The 10,576-nt window shown below is 47.7% G+C and overlaps 1 protein-coding gene across 1 annotated transcript in view; it reads left to right on the top strand.

Annotated features, from left to right (window-relative positions):
* EFCAB7 (EF-hand calcium binding domain 7) overlaps positions 1–1,197 on the top strand; it is a gene marked incomplete in the record, with an annotated part of 74,497 nt that extends 73,300 nt beyond the window's left edge. The window contains 1 exon segment of the mRNA XM_056532855.1: positions 1–1,197. This exon segment is cut by the window's left edge and continues 361 nt beyond it.
* Positions 1,198–10,576: the final 9,379 nt, after the last annotated feature.

Genomic DNA, 10,576 nt, shown 5'->3' with positions numbered 1-10,576 from the left:
TTCTACTGTCGCGCACCTATTGATCACTATAGTAGCCGATCAGCGAGGCTTCAGTTCTAGGTATGGACTCATTGTGGCTCATACTATAGATAATAGATAATAAAATGTATTCAGCACTAAACAGCTGAGAGGGTTTTCCTCTGGCAACATTTACACACTATTACAGTGTTTTCAACACAGTGTGCCTCCAGCTGTTGCAAAACTACAACTCCCCGCATACCCAGACAGCTAAAGTTCTGTCTGCCTCCTTCAGAGGATCCACACCATCCCTGAAAGGTAATTCAAGGCTTCCCTCTCATATCATCCCTTAGTGCAGTGGTCTTCAAACTTCAACCCCCCAACTGTTGCAAAGCTACAACTCCCCGCATACCCAGATAGCTAAAGGCCTGTCTGCCTCCTTCAGAGGATCTACACAGTCCCTGAAAGGTAATTTAAGGCTTCCCTCTCATATCATCCCTTAGTGCAGTGGTCTTCAAACTTCAACCCTCCAACTGTTGCAAAACTACAACTCCCAGCATACCCAGACAGCTAAAGGTCTGTCTGCCTCCTTAAGAGGATCCACACAGTCACTGAAAGGTAATTCAAGGCTTCCCTCTCATATCATCCCTTAGTGCAGTGGTATTCAAATGTCAACCCTCCAACTGTTGCAAAACTACAACTCCCCGCATACCCAGACAGCTAAAGGTCTGTCTGCCTCCTTCAGAGGATCCACACAGTCCCTGAAAGGTAATTCAAGGCTTCCCTCTCATATCATCCCTTAGTGCAGTGGTCTTCAAACTTCAACCCTCCAACTGTTGCAAAACTACAACTCCTAGCATGCCCGGACAGCCGAAGGCTGTCCGGGCATGCTGGGAGTTGTAGTTTTGCAACAGCTGGAGACACAGTGTATGGAAAATGCTGCCCTATTAACTAGATACGCCATACGTTTCTGATTTATGGGGTCCTGGTTCACTCACTTGTCCTGTTTATGTATCTCCCTTTCACTATTAGGATGTATTCACACGTGTTAGAATGCAGACGTGTTGCCCGTTTCATACAGCGCATGGGGTAAAATCCACAGCAAACGCCCCATGTAAGACATGGATTTGTGGTGTAAAGTGATGTCAGGTATGAATTTACCCTAAGGGTAGGGTCATACGTAACGGATCCGCTGTGTATTTCACGCCAGTGACCCGACCCATAGTGTACCTCCAGTTGTTGCCAAACCCGCCTCCCCATCTCCTCGCCCCACCCCCTGGCCTGCCTGCAGCAGCAACCCACCGCTCCGAGCAGCCACACAGGGGGCCGCGCGCATGCGCTGTGTACTCAGACATCATGGCTCCTCCGCGATGTCTGAATACACTGCAAGTGCACTTGGAGAATCGCAGGCCCTCGTGTGGCTGCTCGGAGCGGCGGGTTGCTGCTGCAAGCAGGCCAGGGGGCGGGGCAAGGTGATGGAGGGGCGGGTTTGGCAACAGCTGGAGGTACACTATGGGTCGGGTCACTGGTGGGTCCGCAGCGTAAAATACACGCTGTTACGTGTGACCCTACCTTAACAGAAAGTGACCTATGTACAGCCACCTCCACGCTGGGAATGCCGAGCAGGCATCTTGATATTGGAGGTCTAGGGAGGAAACCAAACTTATTGGTAGGAGAGGTCCAGTAAAAAAACAACTTATCCCCTACTGACAGGATTGGGAATAAGTGTCTGATCATGTGGGGGGTCCGACCACTGGTATTCCCCCATCTCCAGAACTGGGCCCCCCAGCGCTCAGAAAGATGGCGTGCTGCATTCCTTTCTATGGGGGTGCTGAAGATACTCGAGAACAGCCCTTGGGCATCTCCTGCGCGTTTCCATAGAAATGAATAGAGCGCGTGCCGTCTACTGTACACAATGGTTCCGTGACACACAGAGAGCCGAGGTCCCCAGAGGTCAGGCTGCCCGTGAAAAGACACTTATCTGACACTGAGCATGTGCGCTCAACTTCTTTGGTCAACCATGACACAGCCTGTTTTGAGTGGAACCTGTCCTGGGAAACCGCTGTATGATCGTGCCCACCGCGCTACAGCTCAATTTCAGGGTCTTGGCCATCATTTTATAGCCTAGGCCATCTTTATATAGAGTGAACTTCAAGTGATCAGTATTAGAGAGTGTGTGAGCGATAACACCAAATTTAAGACACCTGCTCTCCATTCACACCTAAGACCTTGTAAGATACTTAAAGGGGTTATCCTGGAAAAAAAAAATGTTTTATATATATCAACTGGCTCCAGAAAGTTAAACAGATTTGTAAATTACTTCTATTAAAAAAATCTTAATCCTTTCAGTACTTATGAGCTTCTGAAGTTAAGGTTGTTCTTTTCTCTCTACGTGCTCTCTGATGACACCTGTCTCGGGAACCGCCCAGTTTAGAAGCAAATCCCCATAGAAAACCTCTTCTAAACTGGGCGTTTCCCGAGACACGTGTCATCAGAGAGCTCTTAGACAGAAGAGAACAACCTTAACTTCAGCAGCTCATAAGTACTGAAAGGATTAAGATTTTTTAATAGAAGTAATTTACAAATCTGTTTAACTTTCTGGAGCCTGTTGATATATAAACAAAAGTTTTTTCCTGGAACACCCCTTTAACTGTAGATACATGCATATAACTGGAGGTAGATTTTGATACGGTTCCCATTGTGTCTTGCTTGTTTCTGGTCATGATCTGGGGACCATGTTGTTAAACATAATAAAGTCATGATGTGCATCCAGTGTGACTTCAGCCTCTGTGTTGACTGTACGGTGCCTATCTGTATGTTTTAGAGTGTGGGAAGAAACCAGAGAGCCCGCGCAAATACGGGGAGAACATACGAACGTCCTTGGTAAGGGTCTATTCACACCTTGTGTTTATAATGTAGGTTTTGCTGTCATTTTCTACTTTAGTGCCGCCAAACAGATGCAATATAACCTAAACCTGTGACTACATCAGAGCACAACTTACACGACCGGGTCCTGACTGATCCCATTGACTTGAATGGGTCCATTGGGGAACCGGCTTTGAAACTTTGGTCATGAAATACATATAAAATAGTGGATCTTTAAAGGGGTACTCCGCCCCTAGACAAAGGATAGGGGATAAGGGTCCTGCCACTGGGGACGATTTCTCTGCTTCGTTCATTGAGGGCAGTGGTCTTCAACCTGCGGACCTCCAGATGTTGCAAAACTACAACTCCCAGCATGCCCGGACAGCCAACGGCTGTCCGGGCATGCTGGGAGTTGTAGTTTCACAACATCTGGAGGTCCGCAGGTTGGAGACCACTGATTTAGTGTGTCGGGTGCAGCGCCAGAGGTTTGTGATGTCACGGCCGCTCCCCGCTCATAACGTCACTGCCACGCCCCCTCAATGCAAGTCTATGGGAGGGGCCGTCATGGGCGGGGTATGACCGCGCCATCACGAGCCTCCGCCCCGCATCGCCAGTCATCTGGCACGGAGTGAAGTTCGCTCCGTGCACCGGATGTCTTTTTGTGCCGCAGCCGAGATCGCAGGGGGTCCCCAGCGGCAGGCCCCCCGCGATCAGAAGATGTCTAGGGGCAGATACCCCTTTAAGAACTTTGGGGATCAGCACTGTGATGATGAAGAATTTGTCCGGTTGACCCTAAAACGCGAGGTACTTTTTACTGCATTAAAAGTTTTTTTTTCGGAATACTTACCTCCTTCTTGCTTAAAGTGACAAAATCCTTTGACGTATAACGCTTATCTGTCAAAAATTTTGAGCAGTTGGGGTGTCAGTGCTGAGAGGACCCCCCTCTGATATCTAAATATGGACGGACTGAGTACTGAACCGGGAGTGAAGTACCCTACTGCGCGCTTCACCTGGCTATATCTAGAGATCAAAGGCTCAGGTCAGTGCTGAGACCCCGACTAATCAAAACTTTGTGTCTCCGAAAGAATGAAATATGTCAAAGGTGTTTTTATATTTATATATATATATATATATATATATATATATATATATATATATAAATATATTACAGTAACTTTTTAAGCAATAAGAGGTGGGTATTCAGAAAAACGGTAAAGAGTGCCATGTTTTCATGATGTTTTACGGTGGATTGAAGGATTGTGAGAATAAATAGGTTCACACACAATGGGGTTTATTTAGTAACATTGTTGTGTAGTATTCTTTGTGGGTTTTGATTTCCTAAAGGTATTTTCCAAGGTATTTACTAAGGTTTCCCTACATTTTGCACTTTTCCCTTCATTTTGCTTTTTTTACACATGTTCTGATCTGTCGGTTTTCCACATTTTCTGTGAAAACCTTAGTAAATATGTTGGGATTTTTCAAAACAGTTGGAGACACGCCCATTTTGTCAGGACCACTCCTACTTTTTCCCATGACCACGCCCCCTTTTCGGGTTCTTTTATTTAAATTTTTTTTCCTTCCTTCCTTCATTTTTTTTTTTTTTTTGGTCTAAATGCGACACAGTTTTTGTGCAAAACCTGAGAAAAAAGAGTCGGGGGATCATGTTAGTAAATAAACCCCAATAAGTGAATAGATACAATTTACTTAATTTCGAAAGACAAACCCAAAGCAACAAGATACAAAGGAGTAAACGGCAATAAAACAACAACGTACCGTACACTTGTCTTAACTGAAACTTTGTAGAGATCAATAGTACAAATGAATATAGGAAACTTTGTAATATATCTTATTAGACAAAAATGCTTAATTCTGGTACATTCACATGTGCCTATTTTGTTGCAGAGTTTCTGTGGCTGATTCTGCCACCCATTCAATGGTTAGCGAAAATCAGCTGCTGAAAATCTGCAGCAAAATATGCATGTGTAAACGTACTCTTCCTGCTGCTCAAATATTCTTCTCTGAAAATCAGCTCAGTCCTTTCCTGGGTCTGCAACACAAACAACACAAATCTATGGAGGGGAGAGGAGAGAGCTCAAGACAAGCAATACAAGTCTATGGAGGGGGAGGAGGGCGCTCAAGACAAGCAATACAAGTCTATGGAGGGGGAGGAGGGAGCTCAAGACAAGCAATACAAGTCTATGGAGGGGAGAGGAGGGAGCTCAAGACAGGCAATACAAGTCTATGGAGGAGGAAAAAAGGAACTCAAGCAATACAAGTCTATGGAGAGGGAGGAGGGAGCTCAAGACAGGCAATACATGTCTATGGAGGGGAGAGGAGGGAGCTCAAGACAAGCAATACAAGTCTATGGAGGGGGAGGCGGGAGCTCAAGACAAGCAATACAAGTGTATGGAGGGGGAGGAGGGAGCTCAAGACAGGCAATACATGTCTATGGAGGGGAGAGGAGGGAGCTCAAGACAAGCAATACAAGTCTATGGAGGGGGAGGCGGGAGCTCAAGACAAGCAATACAAGTCTATGGAGAGGGAGGAGGGAGCTCAAGACAGGCAATACATGTCTATGGAGGGGAGAGGAGGGAGCTCAAGACAAGCAATACAAGTCTATGGAGGGGGAGGTGGGAGCTCAAGACAAGCAATACAAGTGTATGGAGGGGGAGGAGGGAGCTCAAGACAGGCAATACATGTCTATGGAGGGGAGAGGAGGGAGCTCAAGACAAGCAATACAAGTCTATGGAGGGGGAGGCGGGAGCTCAAGACAAGCAATACAAGTCTATGGAGGGGGAGGCGGGAGCTCAAGACAAGCAATACAAGTCTATGGAGGGGGAGGCGGGAGCTCAAGACAAGCAATACAAGTGTATGGAGGGGGAGGAGGGAGCTCAAGACAAGCAATACAAGTCTATGGAGGGGGAGGAGGGAGCTCAAGACAAGCAATACAAGTCTATGGAGGGGGAGGCGGGAGCTCAAGACAAGCAATACAAGTCTATGGAGGGGGAGGCGGGAGCTCAAGACAAGCAATACAAGTGTATGGAGGGGGAGGAGGGAGCTCAAGACAAGCAATACAAGTCTATGGAGGGGGAGGAGGGAGCTCAAGACAAGCAATACAAGTCTATGGAGGGGGAGGAGGGAGCTCAAGACAAGCAATACAAGTCTATGGAGGGGGAGGAGGGAGCTCAAGACAAGCAATACAAGTCTATGGAGGGGGAGGAGGGAGCTCAAGACAAGCAATACAAGTCTATGGAGGGGGAGGAGGGAGCTCAAGACAAGTAATACAAGTCTATGGAGGGGGAGGAGGGAGCTCAAGACAAGCAATACAAGTCTATGGAGGGGGAGGAGGGAGCTCAAGACAAGCAATACAAGTCTATGGAGGGGGAGGAGGGAGCTCAAGACAAGTAATACAAGTCTATGGAGGGGAAGGAGGGAGCTCAAGACAAGCAATACAAGTCTATGGAGGAGGAAAAAAGGAACTCAAGCAATACAAGTCTATGGAGGAGGGAAAAAGGAACTTAAGCAATACAAGTCTATGGAGGAGGGAAAAAGGAACTCAAGCAATACAAGTCTTTGGAGGAGGGAAAAAGGAACTCAAGCAATACAAGTCTATGGAGAGGAGAAGAGAGAGCTCAAGACAAGCAATACAAGTCTATGGAGGGGGAGGAGGGAGCTCAAGACAAGCAATACAAGTCTATGGAGGGGGAGGAAGGAGCTCAAGACAAGCAATACAAGTCTATGGAGGGTGAGGAGGGAGCTTAAGACAAGCAATACAAGTCTATAAAGGGGGAGGAGGGAGCTCAAGACAAGCAATACAAGTCTATGGAGGAGGGAAAGGGGAACTCAAGCAATACAAGTCTATAAAGGGGGAGGAGGGAGCTTAAGACAAGCAATACAAGTCTATAAAGGGGGAGGAGGGAGCTTAAGACAAGCAATACAAGTCTATGAAGGAGGGGGAAGCTCAAGACAAGTAATACAAGTCTATGAAGGAGGGGGAAGCTCAAGACAAGCAATACAAGTGTATGGAGGGGGAGGAGGGAGCTCAAGACAGGCAATACATGTCTATGGAGGGGAGAGGAGGGAGCTCAAGACAAGCAATACAAGTCTATGGAGGGGGAGGCGGGAGCTCAAGACAAGCAATACAAGTCTATGGAGGGGGAGGCGGGAGCTCAAGACAAGCAATACAAGTCTATGGAGGGGGAGGCGGGAGCTCAAGACAAGCAATACAAGTGTATGGAGGGGGAGGAGGGAGCTCAAGACAAGCAATACAAGTCTATGGAGGGGGAGGAGGGAGCTCAAGACAAGCAATACAAGTCTATGGAGGGGGAGGCGGGAGCTCAAGACAAGCAATACAAGTCTATGGAGGGGGAGGCGGGAGCTCAAGACAAGCAATACAAGTGTATGGAGGGGGAGGAGGGAGCTCAAGACAAGCAATACAAGTCTATGGAGGGGGAGGAGGGAGCTCAAGACAAGCAATACAAGTCTATGGAGGGGGAGGAGGGAGCTCAAGACAAGCAATACAAGTCTATGGAGGGGGAGGAGGGAGCTCAAGACAAGCAATACAAGTCTATGGAGGGGGAGGAGGGAGCTCAAGACAAGCAATACAAGTCTATGGAGGGGGAGGAGGGAGCTCAAGACAAGTAATACAAGTCTATGGAGGGGGAGGAGGGAGCTCAAGACAAGCAATACAAGTCTATGGAGGGGGAGGAGGGAGCTCAAGACAAGCAATACAAGTCTATGGAGGGGGAGGAGGGAGCTCAAGACAAGTAATACAAGTCTATGGAGGGGAAGGAGGGAGCTCAAGACAAGCAATACAAGTCTATGGAGGAGGAAAAAAGGAACTCAAGCAATACAAGTCTATGGAGGAGGGAAAAAGGAACTTAAGCAATACAAGTCTATGGAGGAGGGAAAAAGGAACTCAAGCAATACAAGTCTTTGGAGGAGGGAAAAAGGAACTCAAGCAATACAAGTCTATGGAGAGGAGAAGAGAGAGCTCAAGACAAGCAATACAAGTCTATGGAGGGGGAGGAGGGAGCTCAAGACAAGCAATACAAGTCTATGGAGGGGGAGGAAGGAGCTCAAGACAAGCAATACAAGTCTATGGAGGGTGAGGAGGGAGCTTAAGACAAGCAATACAAGTCTATAAAGGGGGAGGAGGGAGCTCAAGACAAGCAATACAAGTCTATGGAGGAGGGAAAGGGGAACTCAAGCAATACAAGTCTATAAAGGGGGAGGAGGGAGCTTAAGACAAGCAATACAAGTCTATAAAGGGGGAGGAGGGAGCTTAAGACAAGCAATACAAGTCTATGAAGGAGGGGGAAGCTCAAGACAAGTAATACAAGTCTATGAAGGAGGGGGAAGCTCAAGACAAGCAATACAAGTCTATGGAGGGGGAGGAGGGAGCTCAAGACAAGCAATACAAGTCTATGGAGGGTGAGGAGGGAGCTTAAGACAAGCAATACAAGTCTATAAAGGGGGAGGAGGGAGCTCAAGACAAGCAATACAAGTCTATGGAGGAGGGAAAGAGGAACTCAAGCAATACAAGTCTATAAAGGGGGAGGAGGGAGCTTAAGACAAGCAATACAAGTCTATAAAGGGGAGAGGAGGGAGCTCAAGACAAGCAATACAAGTCTATGGAGGGGGAGGCGGGAGCTCAAGACAAGCAATACAAGTGTATGGAGGGGGAGGAGGGAGCTCAAGACAGGCAATACATGTCTATGGAGGGGAGAGGAGGGAGCTCAAGACAAGCAATACAAGTCTATGGAGGGGGAGGCGGGAGCTCAAGACAAGCAATACAAGTCTATGGAGAGGGAGGAGGGAGCTCAAGACAGGCAATACATGTCTATGGAGGGGAGAGGAGGGAGCTCAAGACAAGCAATACAAGTCTATGGAGGGGGAGGTGGGAGCTCAAGACAAGCAATACAAGTGTATGGAGGGGGAGGAGGGAGCTCAAGACAGGCAATACATGTCTATGGAGGGGAGAGGAGGGAGCTCAAGACAAGCAATACAAGTCTATGGAGGGGGAGGCGGGAGCTCAAGACAAGCAATACAAGTCTATGGAGGGGGAGGCGGGAGCTCAAGACAAGCAATACAAGTCTATGGAGGGGGAGGCGGGAGCTCAAGACAAGCAATACAAGTGTATGGAGGGGGAGGAGGGAGCTCAAGACAAGCAATACAAGTGTATGGAGGGGGAGGAGGGAGCTCAAGACAAGCAATACAAGTCTATGGAGGGGGAGGAGGGAGCTCAAGACAAGCAATACAAGTCTATGGAGGGGGAGGAGGGAGCTCAAGACAAGCAATACAAGTCTATGGAGGGGGAGGAGGGAGCTCAAGACAAGCAATACAAGTCTATGGAGGGGGAGGAGGGAGCTCAAGACAAGTAATACAAGTCTATGGAGGGGGAGGAGGGAGCTCAAGACAAGCAATACAAGTCTATGGAGGGGGGGGAGGGAGCTCAAGACAAGCAATACAAGTCTATGGAGGGGGAGGAGGGAGCTCAAGACAAGTAATACAAGTCTATGGAGGGGAAGGAGGGAGCTCAAGACAAGCAATACAAGTCTATGGAGGAGGAAAAAAGGAACTCAAGCAATACAAGTCTATGGAGGGGAGAGGAGAGAGCTCAAGACAAGCAATAAAAGTCTATGGAGGAGGGAAAAAGGAACTTAAGCAATACAAGTCTATGGAGGAGGGAAAAAGGAACTTAAGCAATACAAGTCTATGGAGGAGGGAAAAAGGAACTCAAGCAATACAAGTCTTTGGAGGAGGGAAAAAGGAACTCAAGCAATACAAGTCTATGGAGAGGAGAAGAGAGAGCTCAAGACAAGCAATACAAGTCTATGGAGGGGGAGGAGGGAGCTCAAGACAAGCAATACAAGTCTATGGAGGGGGAGGAAGGAGCTCAAGACAAGCAATACAAGTCTATGGAGGGTGAGGAGGGAGCTTAAGACAAGCAATACAAGTCTATAAAGGGGGAGGAGGGAGCTCAAGACAAGCAATACAAGTCTATGGAGGAGGGAAAGGGGAACTCAAGCAATACAAGTCTATAAAGGGGGAGGAGGGAGCTTAAGACAAGCAATACAAGTCTATAAAGGGGGAGGAGGGAGCTTAAGACAAGCAATACAAGTCTATGAAGGAGGGGGAAGCTCAAGACAAGTAATACAAGTCTATGAAGGAGGGGGAAGCTCAAGACAAGCAATACAAGTCTATGGAGGGGGAGGAGGGAGCTCAAGACAAGCAATACAAGTCTATGGAGGGTGAGGAGGGAGCTTAAGACAAGCAATACAAGTCTATAAAGGGGGAGGAGGGAGCTCAAGACAAGCAATACAAGTCTATGGAGGAGGGAAAGGGGAACTCAAGCAATACAAGTCTATAAAGGGGGAGGAGGGAGCTTAAGACAAGCAATACAAGTCTATAAAGGGGGAGGAGGGAGCTTAAGACAAGCAATACAAGTCTATGAAGGAGGGGGAAGCTCAAGACAAGTAATACAAGTCTATGAAGGAGGGGGAAGCTCAAGACAAGCAATACAAGTCTATGGAGGGGGAGGAGGGAGCTCAAGACAAGCAATATAAGTCTATGGAGGGTGAGGAGGGAGCTTAAGACAAGCAATACAAGTCTATAAAGGGGGAGGAGGGAGCTCAAGACAAGCAATACAAGTCTATGGAGGAGGGAAAGAGGAACTCAAGCAATACAAGTCTATAAAGGGGGGGGGAGCTTAAGACAAGCAATACAAGTCTATAAAGGGGGGGGAGCTTAA

This window comes from Hyla sarda, chromosome 7 (assembly GCF_029499605.1).
Source record: "Hyla sarda isolate aHylSar1 chromosome 7, aHylSar1.hap1, whole genome shotgun sequence".
Classification (NCBI taxonomy): domain Eukaryota; kingdom Metazoa; phylum Chordata; class Amphibia; order Anura; family Hylidae; genus Hyla; species Hyla sarda.
Note: the sequence above shows the minus strand (reverse complement) of the source record. Positions and strands in the feature narration are given on the sequence as shown.